This window comes from Saccopteryx leptura, chromosome 5 (assembly GCF_036850995.1).
Source record: "Saccopteryx leptura isolate mSacLep1 chromosome 5, mSacLep1_pri_phased_curated, whole genome shotgun sequence".
Lineage (NCBI taxonomy): Eukaryota > Metazoa > Chordata > Mammalia > Chiroptera > Emballonuridae > Saccopteryx > Saccopteryx leptura.
The window spans coordinates 194,972,330-194,984,952 of record NC_089507.1 but is presented as its reverse complement, the minus strand read 5'-3'; positions in this window follow the sequence as shown (position 1 = coordinate 194,984,952).

Below are 12,623 nucleotides of genomic sequence, written 5' to 3'. Positions count from 1 at the left end.
CCCCCCCACACCCAAGACATGTATTCTCTAAATCCTAAAATTCTTTTATATGAATCTTAAGTATCTCAACGCTTAAGTGAAATCAAGTTACCTGTTATTCAGACCATTATAAACCCGCGGGGGGTCCTCCAGTCACTGCATATGCGATTTCCTTTCTTTTTTGCTGGCAGATATGCTCAGAATTGTCGAGATGTGAGTGGTTTTTAGTGCAGGGAACGTGAGAAAAGGAGCAACTGTCAGGGACCAGAATGAATGAAGGCAGCCGCCCTCTGCCAGGCATGTCTCATTCATCCTTCCAGAACAATGCAGTACTGAACAAGTGACAAGAGGTGGGGGGATAAATGGGAGAGGCAGAGGCATTAAAATATCATGTCAGAGAGAAAGCATCTCATGGGACAGAGGAGGTGTCTAATGAACATGAACTTGCCGCCTCCACACTCTTCCTTCCTCTTTCCCTTTTCCTTTCCTCTCCTTCCGCCTTTCCTCCTCCGTCCCCACTGGGAAGCTAGTTTATGTCGATGCTTATTGATTTACGTGATGCTCGAGAACCACCGGGGCCAAGTCTGGCTGGCTCCTGGTATTGACTGGCCGGGGGCTTGCGCCCTTTGTAGGAACGTCAAACCCTCCGCATGGGCTTCTGTTCTGCTCATCTCCCGAGAGGCACTCAGCTCAGCACATTTCCACTTCTTCCTCCTCTGTGACTGTTGTGACAGATGTCCCCTTTGGTGAGCCTGGAATTGGATGTAGACCAGCGCCAGAAAGAAGATGGAAGTGATACTCTTATATGATTCAAAAATTAAAACTACCAGAAAACTATATATACATAGGCAAGCCTTGCCCCCCTCCCTGCCCCTGCCTACCGTGCTCTAGGTCATCATTCTCATTGTTTTCCAGTCTACCCTTTCACTGGGAAAATATGGGCAAACATAAACACATAGCCCTGCTTCTCTCTGCTTACACAGAAGTTAGCATATAACACTAGGTGACTTTCTTCTGATACCGCTTTTACACCAAATGTGTACTCTTTTTTTTCTGACACCAAATGGGTCATTTTCCTATACCAGTTCTCCAATTCTATGACACCAGCTGGGTGCCCAACAATTTAATTCAGTTTTGACACTCTATCTGGGGTGAGCATCAGATCCCATCAGTTCAGGGCTCAGGCCCACAAGACGGCCCCCACTGCAGGCACCAGTGAGAGAGGGGTCCCCGGGACACCCACACATATGCACAGTTGACCACAAATTTAGCAGTTCCCACAACCCTTGCCCCCCATTAGGTTTGATAGCTTGCTAGAATAACTCACAGACCTCAGGACAGTTCTCTACTTAGAATTAAAGCTTTATCTAAAGGACACACCTCAGGACCAGCCAAATGGAGCAGATGCAGAAGACAGGTTATTGGGGGAGGGGGTGTCAAGGTGGCACAGACCGCTCCAAGCCCACCACCTTCTCAGCACATCAATGCATTCACCAATCTAGAAATTTCCAAACCTCGTTAAGGGTTTTTATTAAGGTTCCATTACAGAGGCAGAATTTATTAAACCACTGACTACTGGTGCCTGAACTCTAGCCCCTCTCCCTTCCTTGAAGAAGAGGGATGGTCTTGAAATTTCCAACCCTTTAATAATGACTTGGTCTTTCTGACATCAGCCCCCATCCTGAAGATACCTAGGGGCCCCAGCCTGAGTCATCAGCCTACAAAAGACAATAAATTCTAGAGGTTTTCGGTACTCTGTGACAGGAACTGGGGACAAAGATCCAATATTTATTTTTTATTATACCATAAACCCACACTTTTGTGTCTTGGTTTTTTTTTTTTGTTTTTTTTTTTTTGCTTAATAGATCTAGGATATGAGTATAGCATGGCTTATTCAACTGGTATTCATTGATGGCCAGTTAGACTGTTTTCAATATATCGTTATGACAAAAAATACAATAAATAGCCTTCCAATTGTCTTTTCATATGTGTGTGTGGGTCTATCTGTGGGATAGACTCCTAATGAGAGTGCTGTGTTAAAGGGTAAATACTTCCGTATATTTGGTAGATGGTGTCAGATTTGAGGAATGTATTCTTATTATCCCCACCTCTAGATAAGTAACCTATTTGAGGCGCAAAACAAGAAGTAATCTTCCCAAAGTGACACAGCGAATAAAGAGATAAAAATGGTCACAACTTATTTAGGAGATAGGAGGAGTGATGGACTAGAACGGAAAATGCTGACTCGGTAAAGTGAGGTAAGGAAGCACTATGAGTAGGGACATTATAACAAACAGCAGGGGCATGAGGACTGGTGTGGAAGGAGCCGGGAGCCATTAAGGCTGCTGAGCATCTCCCCCTGCCCCACGGTGTTCCCAGAGGGGACTGACTCCTTATTGGGATTGTGTTAACACAGGGAAGGGCGGAGCCTTTAAAGCCAGCTCACTTCTTGCTCACTGCTGAGTGAGTCCCCTTATAGGGACTTCTGTCAGAGCCGACTGATGTGCTTGTCAAGAGCAGTGCTCCGTGCATCTCATAAAAAGAGCCTTTGCATCTTTTCACCAAAACGAGAATCTTTTCCTCATTGCGAATGCAAAAGACGAGGTCTATATCCATGTGTGGCAGACTTTTTGGGGTCATTCTTTGAAAACTTAGCCCTCCATGGTAGATCTCTGTGGCATAGTTTATACCACAGGACCCCACTGCTCTGGTCAAATCTGACCGGCCCAGGGCCAGACGCTGGGCCAGCTGTCTCCAGGAGTTAGAAGTGGATGGTGTGAGTGAGTTGGCCAGAGAGTGAGGTGAGGGAGCAAGGTGACATAGCAGCTCAGGTTGGGGGACAGGCTTTTCTGACTTGTCCACAGAGCACTGAAGAAAGCAGCCTTGAACAGAGGGACAAAGAAGCCACACCCAAGATAGCATGCAGCCTTGTTCTCCGTGACGTTTTATTTCTGGTTTATCTTCTGAGGACTGGCTTGTTTTATCCTTGGATTTCATGCAATAATGCATTTTCCTCTCCAATAACGCCAAATCCCCCCGGTTCCTGGAGCTCATGTAATGGGGTAAAAATTCTCATGTGAACACACTCCTCTAACTTACCAAAGAGCATGCAGTCATCACCAGCTTGTATTGTTTCAAGTCCAAAGAGAAAGAGAGCTTTGTCCTCAGCTGCTCCTGTACAAGTCCTGGCTCTATTGTAACTGGGCCAACCTGGGTCACATGTTCATCCTCAAACTAATCACTGGGCCAGGAGGACATAGTGCAAAGAGGGGCCTGGGCTCTGATGTTCACCCAGCTCTTGGGCCAAAAGAAGTTTCCATGATTTTTCCAGAAGACGGAAAAATGGGTGATGGGCACTAAATCCATGAGGGCCTAGGGCGGGTGCCTAGTAACTCAAAAGTCTTAATTAAGACATCATGCCTGACCTGTGGAAGCACAGTGGGATAAAGCGTCGACCTGGAACGTTGAGGTCACCTGTTCGATACCCTGGGCTTGCCTGGTCAAGGCACATATGGGAGTTGATGCTTCCTGCTCCTCCTCTTTCTCTCTCTCTCTCTCTCCTCTCTGAAAATTGAATAAATAAAATCTAAAAAAACAAACAAACAAAAAAAACCTAAGAATTGTTTATTTAGGCCTGACCTGTGGTGGCGCAGTGGATAAAGCGTTGACCTGGAAATGCTGAGGTCGCCGGTTCGAAACCCTGGGTTTGCCTGGTCAAGGCACATGTGGGAGTTGATGCTTCCTGCTCCTCCCCCTTCTCTCTCTCTGTCTCTCTCTTCTCTCCCTCTCTCTCTCCTTTCTAAAAAAATGAATAAATAAAATTAAAAAAAATTCTTTAAAAAAAAAAAAAGACATCATAACTTTTCTTGAATGAAGTGACTTAAGTGCTCCTTCCAAGAGAAACCACAGTTTTCATCCATTTCCAGCCTGTCAATCTGAAATGCATCTTGACAAGGTTATTCAGAGACCTCTTGTCAAGCATGTGTCTCCCCAGCATTGGTCATAGAAATGACCTGGTGACATCTTCTTCATGTCTCTCCAGGTCTCATGGCCCATGAAACAGTCTAACATTAAAAGTCAGGGAAAATACACATTTTACAAAAAAAAATAAATGTGTTTGTGAAGACTGCCTCTTAAATTGCAATGGAACTCTGAGGCCAGTGAATGTGTGTGAAACATCGATACAGGGACCCCAGGAAACCGTCATCCACCATCAGACAGGGTCAGAGGGTCTGAAGTTTCGAAGTTGAACCTTCAACATCTTAAGTCTCTGTGCATTTAGTTGCTCGGATCAAGAACTAGGGGAAACATCTTTGTAGTTATTAATTGATTTACCTTGGGATCAAGGAGCCCTCTAGATTAGCAATAAGGAAGCGTCAATAAAAGTTAGAATTGCTGTTGAATCTTCTCCAGAAGTATTTCATAACAGAGGTGCTTCCTACTGGCTTAGGCGGTTTAAATACGATTCCACTTAGAACTCAGGTAGCAAAGGGAGACAAGAGTATTGGAGAGGTTCCAAGCTCTTTTTGCACAGGCCTGGATGAGGGGCTAGGCAGGAGCCCCTCTTCTGATGGACAGTCGTTCCTGGCAGACAGATGGGTATAATTGCTGCCCGAGGTCGGGGGCACTGGTGGGAGAGGATTAAAGTGTTCTCAGGGAAAGAAGGGGCTGTGAGCAGATCCCCTACAGGCGGCGGTGACATTTGAAACGAGACACTGGCTCACAAGGAAGTTTCTGGGCCTGAGAATTCCTGAGCCCAGATGGTGGGAAAATCCTCGGAAAACTCTGAGATTTGGGTCGCCGCAGCTGGGCAACAGCTGTGGGCCTGGAATTGGAGCCAACCACAGGTGGCACCACCTGGTGCAGTTCCCACATTTTCTCAACCTTGGCAGGGAGGCCCCACCGTCTCTCACTTCAGTCTTGGAGATCATGGACAATGATGGAAGAGATCCTTTGTTGGAAGGATTAGGGAGCTGGGCCTCCAGCCCGGAAGCCTCCCAAAGGCGCAGGGTGAATTACTAAAAAGGCCTGGGACAGCAGGATTTGTGCTGTTGTCAGTGACCCCTCAATTAAATCAGCCTCTGACATCACATTTTCTGCACCTGCAGAGTCGCGTGGTCAATACTTGGTAATGTGGACTCCGTAAATTTAGGGTGCATAATTGTTCCAACAGGGCATGGTTGGATCTTCTCTTAGAATTATCTATGAAAAAGCAAATTAAGAGCGTAACCCTGATTGCATGGGACATGCCTGACCTATTTACGAGAACAAATCCGGGGCCTGCAGAACATCTGTTACGAAGTCATAAAGTAATAAGGTAATTCCCGACAATTCTTTTCCTGGTCTACCAGACATTCCCTGAGTTGTTTGTTATGCCTGAAGTCATATGTTAGGTCACACACAGCAGCATTCAAAGTAACTAATTACAACTGTCCCTTGTTTGATGGGTATACATCTTCTCTCAGAAGAAAGTGAGGAATAAAGGGCTCGGGTCTGGAGTTAGGCAGCCTGGGTCCCAGCCCAAGCTCTGCCACTTGCTGCCCTGGTTGTTTCCTTAATCTCTCTGAGTCTCCATTTTTCTACCTGTAAAATGAGGATGTTAATAGTACCCATGGCCTTCTGCTAACACTCAGCACCCGTGTACCAGGCATGTGCATGGATACCCTGGAGGTGGGTCCCCAGCCTCCTGCAAACCCTTCAAGGATGGCAGGTTCAGGAAGGACTCTAAGCAAGCACCACCATGCTAGCCAGCTCCTGAATTCTCTTTTTTTTTTTTTTTTCTGAAGCCGGAAACGGGGAGAGACAGACAGACTCCCGCATGCGCCCGACCGGGATCCACCCGGCACGCCCACCAGGGGCGACGCTCTGCCCACCAGGGGGCGATGCTCTGCCCCTCCAGGGCGTCGCTCTGCCGCGACCAGAGCCACTCTAGCGCCTGGGGCAGAGGCCAAGGAGCCATCCCCAGCGCCCGGGCCATCTTTGCTCCAATGGAGCCTTGGCTGCGGGAGGGGAAGAGAGAGACAGAGAGGAAGGGGGGGGGGGTGGAGAAGCAAATGGGCGCTTCTCCTATGTGCCCTGGCCGGTGAATTCTTGACTCACAGCAACTTTTAAGATAATAAGTGTTTATTGCGGTCAGTAAAACAATACCACTAATAACAGCATTGACCTCTAGGGTCATTCTGAGGATGAAATCAACAGATGCAGAGAAAATGCTTAGTATAGTCTTGCGCCCTGCAAGTGCCCATGGACAGTGGAGGTTGTGAAGTTTGGGCTGACCTGCCTGCAGAAGGAAAGTACATGAACTATAAACACTGACAAAGGGCTGCCCCACCGAGCAAGTAACATACAGAAAGCCCAGTTCTGTTTGTATTATCAGATAAGCAGCAAATAAAATGTTGGTTATTAGTGTATTCCATGCAATATAGTTCAGACATATTATCCTGGAAAATGATTCGTTGTTTATCTGAAAATCAAATTTCACTGCCGGTCCTGTGTTTTATCTGGCAACCCTATAGAGAGGGGATTTGGTTCTTCAAATTCCAACAGATGTCTCTCTCTGATGCGGTTCATCCTTTATTCTCTAATTGGAAGAAAACAAAAACTCATTTTAGCAATTACCGAACCTGCAGCAGCACAGAGGGACTGCCATTCTCGTCCATCCTGGTAAAGGCGTAGGTTGATGTGAGTCTCATATAAACAGTTTGTCAAAATGATTAAAGGACCTGAAAATGTTTCCTGAGCCTTGGAGAGTAGCAGGAACAAGAGGGGACAGGAGATTGACTATGCACAGCCACGAAGGACAAGATAGGGGCTTTCTTTCTCCACAGGTCTCGGAGAGCCATGGCTGGTCTTAAAGCAATGGGGGGGGGGGGGGTGACAGTTAGATTCTCACTTCAGAGAGAGCACTTCGGTTCCCTACTGGTGGCATAGGAGGGGTAGACAGGGCCCTGGAGACCTTGGGACACTGGACTAGGCCAGTCAAGCAGGAGGTGACAGAGGCTGGTGTTGTTGCCACCCAGTGGGCCCCTCAGCGCCGTCTGCACACTCGCAAGAAAAACTCTGCTCAGAAAAGATTTACAGCTGGTGACATCTCTGTCCATTTCTTTCCTTTGTGGGGGAAGCTTGGCTGCTGAACTTGGGTGTACATGGAATTTGGATTCTCTCCCAGAAGCTCTGGAGCTTCTCGGCTGAGCTGAACTGCTGGGCAGCACCCCCAGTTCCTTTGTCACGGGAAGTGTCACAAGACAGCCATGATGAGAGAAAGCTGTTATCTGACAGAGTGTCTGGGCTTCCCTACAGATGGCCTGAAGCCTTGTCCTCTAGCGCCCTGTCATCTGGACCTGGGCACGCCCTGGCAGATGGGTGCGCCGTGAAGAAAAATTAGAACTAGGCGCTTTGGGGACCCCACAGGGCTGCGGCAGTGGTGCATCTGCTTTGTGTTGGGCCCGGTTGTCACTTGGCCAGCCGTGAGCCACTCAGACACTTGGGTATCCTACTTGGAGACAGCTCTTGGTGATGAAGGTCATGTCATGTACCCAAGCACTGTGACAGGCTCGGGCTAAGATCTTAGCTGTTGGTCTCATTAGTTCTTACTATACTCCTGTGGGGACTGTCCTTAGCTACATCCTGAAGAAGAGGAAATTGAGGAAAGGAGAGGCATTCAGGAGGAAGGGGTGGAGGCTAAACTTGAACTTTGCACCTTTTAGCTCAACAGTATTAGCCTTGTCACGGTTTCTTTACACTAGGGTCTCCAGCCTGGGCACCACTGATACTCTGTGCTGCATCATTCTTTGTTGGGAGGGCTGCCTTGTATGTTATAAGATATTTAGCAGCCCCTAAAGGTGTCTCTGGACATTGCCAGATGTGCCCTGAGGTACAAAATTGATCCTGGGCTATCCAAACTACCGCTTTAGGGAGAAGTTAAAAATAACTGCAAAATGCTTCCGGCCATGGCTTTCCCTCCAACCCAAACCCAGCACCACACCTGTCTGTTGGTCTAAGCTGCTGATATTGTCACCTGGCTGAGGTCCTGTTTATCAGATTTTTCTACTGTGAAGTTACTCTTTCTTTTTCTCTCTCTCTTTCTTTAAGTCTTTATTTTTTTTTAAGTCTTTTTTTTTTTATTTTTTTTATTACAGAGACAGAGAGTGAGTCAGAGCGAGGGATAGACAGGGACAGACAGACAGGAACGGAGAGAGATGAGAAGCATCAATCATTAGTTTTTCATTGCGCTTGCAACACCTTAGTTGTTCATTGATTGCTTTCTCATATGTGCCTTGACCGCGGGCCCTCGGCAGACCGAGTAACCCCTTGTTGGACCCAGCGACCTTGGGTTCAAGCTGGTAGACCCTTGCTCAAACCAGATGAGCCCACACTCAAGGAGGCGACCTCGGGGTCTCGAACCTGGGTCCTCTGCATCCCAGTCCGACACTCTATCCACTGTGCCACCGCCTCCATCCTGTCCTCTTTGAAAGGACATAGCATGCCCAGCCCACACTTAAGGGCTGGGGTTGTGTCCCCATTCTTTGAGGCCAGAGAACATGCAAACCATTTGGAATTCTTCATGGGAGATTTGTTTCTTCTCCCGAATTTATTTATTTATTCAATCATTTACTTAACCAGTTGGTCTCATGAATATTTATGTTTAGTTTGGGTTATAATCCAATACTATGTTATTTATTTTGTTCTCAAGTTATTTCAGCTTTGACCATTGAAAGTCTTTAGTTAGGTCCCTTTTTTTTTTTTATCTGCTTTGACATAACCCCATTATTGCAACTGATTGTTATTATTGTTATTGTTATTGTTATTATGAAGCATTACCTTCTTTCTGGCACTATAAGATGGCCCAAGTTCTTGAACATTCCTGTCCAGAACAAAGGCCTTTCACTGGAGAAAAGATTAGATCCCAGACCTGGGTGCTGGGGGTGCTCATTAATACTGGATATAATGAGAGTGTTTGTCATTCTCAGCCAACAGATGAAAGAGATGGATGTGTGTATTCTAACCTAGAGGTTTTGAACCTTTTTACACTTGAGGACCAGTGAAAATAAGGGAGTTATTTCAGGGACCGCTAAGGCAGAAATGAAAACCATTATTAGAATTTTGTGCATTATCTTTTAATTATAATACTATAAAATGAAAATTCTCTAAACTAACTGGAAGGACAGTAAAAAATATTTTTTAATAGACTACAACTGAAATTTCTAGAGAGCAATTTTTTTTAAGATTTTATTTATTCATTTTAGAGAAGAGGGGGAGAGAGAGAGAGAAGAGGAGAAGAGCTGGAAGTATCAACTCCCATATGTGCCTTGACCAGGCAAGCCCAGGGTTTTGAACCGGCAACCTCAGCATTTCCAGGTTGACGCTTTATCTACTGTGCCACCACAGTCCGGCTAGAGAGCAATATTTAACTCAAGTAAAGCTAGTGCAAAATTTGCTGCTGCTTCTTTGTAAGAACCTTGATAACTGAGGCTGCTGTTTTGTTCCCAACAGGCAAAGCGCTGCATGGACATCCATTCGGTTTCTCTGTTTGGTTTTTATTCATGATAGGGCCGAAAAAGTCTTCTCAGACAGGTAGGTAGTAGAAAATAGGATTACAAATTTAATAGCTTTGTAACTAAGGAATGAATATTCTTCTTCGAGTGATATCCAAAATTCAAAATTGTGACAATGATTGCATTGTGTTTGGACATCAGAAGATAAATTTGTCACTTTTTCTTTTTCACAATGCTTAAAGGAGCAAGAGTTGATATCTTCCATGAATGGGTTATTGATCCAGAGGTTACCTTTACAGGGGTTTTCACTTTCAGGATAATAATAGTGAAAGTTTTGAACTAATGCTCTTAAATGTTGATTAATTATGTAAAATATGAATTTCCAGTTGATGTCTGCAGCAAACAAAAAATTTGGAAAAGTGGGAACACTTCTACATCTTTTATGTAGCATTGAACACTACATAAGTGTGTCTGAATGGTTATTGTCTATTGTGCATGATTTGTAAATGCTCTGCACGGTACAAAAGTTTGTTGGAACAAGCCTACAAGTCCCAAAGATATCTAAGACAAGCTCAACAACATTTTTTCATCGATGATACAGGCTGATTAGTGGCTATCACCCTGAGCATAAACGAATACAACTAAGATCACTGGGTCTATACTCTTCATACAACATCAGGGTGGTTAACTCTTTTGCAGATCAGCATGAAATTTCTGGCAGACTCGCAGTTGAAAACCAGTCTAAATAAATATGCCAGGAGCAAAAAACAGACATGAAAATTGAATGGATGTGTCTGAGGCCCTGGGCTGTTTGTTAATCACTGTCCCTGTCTTTTTCTCTCCTCCTTCAAAGGTCTTAGGACAAACAGGCTCCTTTAACACGGGAGCCATTTAACAGATCAGGAAAGCTTTGGGCTTATGGTTCAGCGGGCCGCCTGTGAGACAACTCAACTCTTAAAGATGTCAGCTAAGGGCCTGACCTGTGGTGGCACAGTGGGATATAGCGTCAACCTGGAAGTGCTGAGGTCGCCGGTTCGAAACCCTGGGCTTGCCTGGTCAAGGCACATATGGGAGTTGATGCTTCCAGCTCCTCTCTCCTCTCTCTCTCTCTCTGTCTCTCCCTCTCCTCTCTAAAATGAATAAATAAATAATAAAAAAAAAAGAAAGAAAAAAATATGTCAGCTAAGGCAGAAGCTCAAAGAAGGGCAATTTCAGAGCTGCCTTCAGTTATTTCACAGGAATTCCTCACCACAAGCTGCCCTTTCCAGGGATGGTACTTTTGACAAGTTTGCTGGACTGGATGAGGTCACTAATTTACAGCTATCTGAGTAACCCTAAGCCAACCAAAACCAATAATCATCATGAAAGTAGAATCCTGAACCTCTTCATTCCCCTCACCGCCCAGATCAAGTCCCTCTTGAACCCTTTCATCGCCTGCTGCCCTGCTCCTCACACCCTTGCCCAGGACTAGTTAGAAAACAAATGAGCTGTGTGTTTGGGACTTTGGAGCTCATCTCCCCCGCCCCCCAGTCTTGAGCACCTTGGGACAGGGACAGCATCTGTCTCATCACCATGTACATGGCTGAGCATATAAACTCTAAGGCTAGGTCACCAGAGGGCAGCCTCTGTGAGAACTTGGGTTATTTTTTACTTCACTTTTCTAAGCCTTCGCATCTGTAGAGTGGAGAGAATGATGGCCCCCAACTCAGAGGTATGATAATTATATTCATTTTAGAGATAAAGAGTCTGCACACTAAATTATGATAGGCACTGCTTTAATTATTGGCAAGTCATCTATCTTTCCCTCCTTCCCTCTCCCTCCATCATCTATCCATCCACCCATCTGTCATTCATTCATCTATCCATTCTTCCATCCATCCTTCCATCCATCCATCCATCCATCCACCCACCCACCCACCCACCCACCCACCCATCCATCCATCCATCCACCCATCCATCCATCCATCCATCCATCCACCCATCCATCCATCCATCCTTCCATCCAATCATCCAACAATCACTGAATACTTCCATGATGTGAAGCCCTTAGGAATACAACAATGATCCTTCTGGAAGTCCTTAGTTAATCATGGTGGGAAAAGTTAATCAAAGAAATACCTACATTTCAACCCAGTCAGATTAAGGATAGTATCAGAAGCAATGAGGGCCCAGGGGATTGAGGTCCATTCTCCTGCTGTGGGTCGGGGTGGGGGCAGAGAGCATTGGGTTAGAGCTGCACATTGGAGTGGCACTTATGTGCCAGCTGCCAACTTATTGAGTCTGAAGGAAACTCCAGTGTAGACCTTACCAACTAAAGCTAAGATCTAAGAGTGAAAAAGAAACAGACAAAAAAATGACTTCATCTCCTTCTGCAACTGCAGCATTTCAGAGTCCTGAGGGCTTAGAGTAGTCCAAGCTTGCTTACCTGATGGAGCATGGCCGTGACATTGCCACACTTTCCTGGAAATCTTTCATCTGAATGGAGGCAGACGCTGGGCCTTCTTCTCCGGCCAGGAGCTGTTCATCCACCTGACCTGCATTATCGGCATTGGATTGGGCTGGTTGAACTGCGCTTACCTGGATAATTAATCATTTGTTCCCAGGGGAAGATGGCGGGGCTCATAGAATCTCCAGGATGGTGAGATTTCTCCATCCCTCTCCGAGAGCACACTTCCTTCTGCACCTCCCACTGGCCCACTGGATTCTGATAGTTCTACTTTTTGTTCAATGATGGTTTTGCGATTCTGGGGTCTCCTCGGGCACCCTTATCTTTTGCTCCTTGCAGGGGTTGGCCACCCTTGATAGAGTAGCTGTCACTTCTTTAGTCCCTTGAGCTGGTTTTCTCTCTTTGTTGTTCTCCCACCACCCCCACCCCCATTTCTGGCAGGTTGCTGGGCCCATCTGCGTCCCTTACCTCCTGGCAGGTACGTGTTAACATGTAACCCAGGTGAAGACACTTGCTGGAGCCTCTCCTCCTTTGTAAAACCAAACCTGTTATGAACTGACCACATGGAACTCACAGGTTTCACACAAAATGCGGGATCCTGACTTCTCTTGAAGAACCATGTAGTCTGGGCATCCTTGTTTGTCAGCAGTGGCCTGTGGGCCAGCTGCTGCCTTCTGTGGGGTATGATCTGCCTGCTGCATGAA